Source organism: Microtus pennsylvanicus, chromosome 7 (assembly GCF_037038515.1).
Source record: "Microtus pennsylvanicus isolate mMicPen1 chromosome 7, mMicPen1.hap1, whole genome shotgun sequence".
Taxonomy (NCBI): Eukaryota; Metazoa; Chordata; class Mammalia; order Rodentia; family Cricetidae; genus Microtus; species Microtus pennsylvanicus.
Genome location: NC_134585.1, coordinates 101292143 through 101293911, shown reverse-complemented (window position 1 = coordinate 101293911; position 1769 = coordinate 101292143). Strand labels below are relative to the sequence as shown.

The 1769-nt window shown below is 40.6% G+C and overlaps 1 pseudogene; it reads right to left on the bottom strand.

Annotated features, from left to right (window-relative positions):
* Nucleotides 1-624: 624 nt before the first annotated feature.
* On the bottom strand, nucleotides 625-908 carry LOC142853846 (apelin receptor early endogenous ligand-like; annotated as a pseudogene).
* Nucleotides 909-1769: the final 861 nt, after the last annotated feature.

The window sequence follows — 1769 nt, the reverse complement described above, 5'->3', positions numbered from 1 at the left end:
GAAAAGAGAGAAAGTAGAAAGAGGGAGGAGGAAGGACGGCAGAGTAGCAAAATATAATGATGTTTGTATGAAAATGTCATAATAATATAATAAATAATGGAATAATATGATGGGGTGTTTTGAGATATCAAAATATTTATATCTTGTTTATTTAAAAGACTGTATATTTGAGCCATGATTTACAAACATATCTGAGAAATAAATATACATCTCTGATAAAATATTTTTTCTGAATTTCTCTGAAAGAAGTTTTTTTTTTGTTTTTTCGAGACAAGGTTTCTCTGTGGGTTTTTTTGTATGCAAATATCTTTATGAACCCCATCACCATGTATAATGAATATTATGACAATAAAATAACATGTAGAGAAAGGTGGGAGATTGTTATACGGACAGGCTCGTGTGCTTTGACACTGTCTGTTGCCATTTATATTACTTTCTTGTCAAAGAAAATGCAGGAAGAACAGTCTCGAGTGCCTAACAGCCATCCAAGGAACGTTGCGACAACTCCTGCTTGCGTAGTTACGCCCAGCTGCCGCACTACCGCCCGGCTGAGGTTGTTTTAGGGTGGTCCGGCATCTCAGCTTTAACTCTTCTTCCAGTGGAACCAACGAAATTAGAATTTTCTTAGGGGAAGGGCACGCGGGCGTGGAGTGAAACGCATCTCCTCCGGAAGCAGTGGTGTCTGTGTAATTTTCTTTTCCTGGGGAAATTAACTGGCTTCTGTTAGGTGATAAAAAGAAGACTCATTGCAAAGATAAAAAATACCAAAAAATAATGCTGAAATCTCATTTTTTTTCTTCCTTTTTTTCCCCTTACACACAAGTGAACAATAGCGCTCCAAGTAAAGAAGCAGTCTATAAATACTCTGAGCAGTATCTGTCCGGCTCACCCCGCATCCTTCAGCCAGACTTCAGAGGGCTGCCAACGGCTTTTTCCAGAGGAGGTTAATGATCACATCAGATGAGATTACTGGTGCCCTGGGCTGTGGTCAGAGCTCCCGAGCCTCAAGCCCCTCCTCCGTTCCTCTCTGCTTCTCCCCTCTCTGTGGTTTTTGGAGCCTGTCCTGGAACTAGCTCTTGTAGACCAGGCTGGTCTCGAACTCACAGAGATCCGCCTGCCTCTGCCTCCCAAGTGCTGGGATTAAAGGCGTGCGCCACCACCGAAGAAGTTTTAACATTATGAAAATGCTGATCTTTCCCAAAGCCTTGAGCATATGACCTTTGGGGAAAACATCTCAAACATAAGTGATAGCGCTGGAGGTTCCATAAGACTGGGAGCCAGGGAGAGGTAAGTGGCTGGTTATCAGTCTTCAATGAATCTATCCCTATCCACCTTGATCTTAAAAAAAAAATAAGACAGGGCCTAGTGTGTCCCAGGTTAGCCTCAAACTTACTGTTTAGTATCAAAGATGTCCTTGAATTTTGATCCTCCTGCTTCTAAAACATGGGATTACAGGTGTGTGCCATCAATCCCTTTTCTGCATTCAATCAGGCCAACACTTTACCTACTGAGCTACATCCCCAAGCCTACTTTCCTTATTGAAGACTTAAGTACATCTGAGAATTGATTTTCTATTTGAGAGTTTATTTGGTTACGAAATCCAAATAAGAGAAAGAAGCACCTGGAATAAGACAGGAGGGGCAGGCAAGAAAGAAAATGAACCTGAATTAAAAACACAGAGGAAAGGAAAATAAAGAATAGTTTTAAATCAGCATATGTAAATTGAAGTGATTGTCCTCAAAGAATTATTTTCTATAAGGTAAAATGAT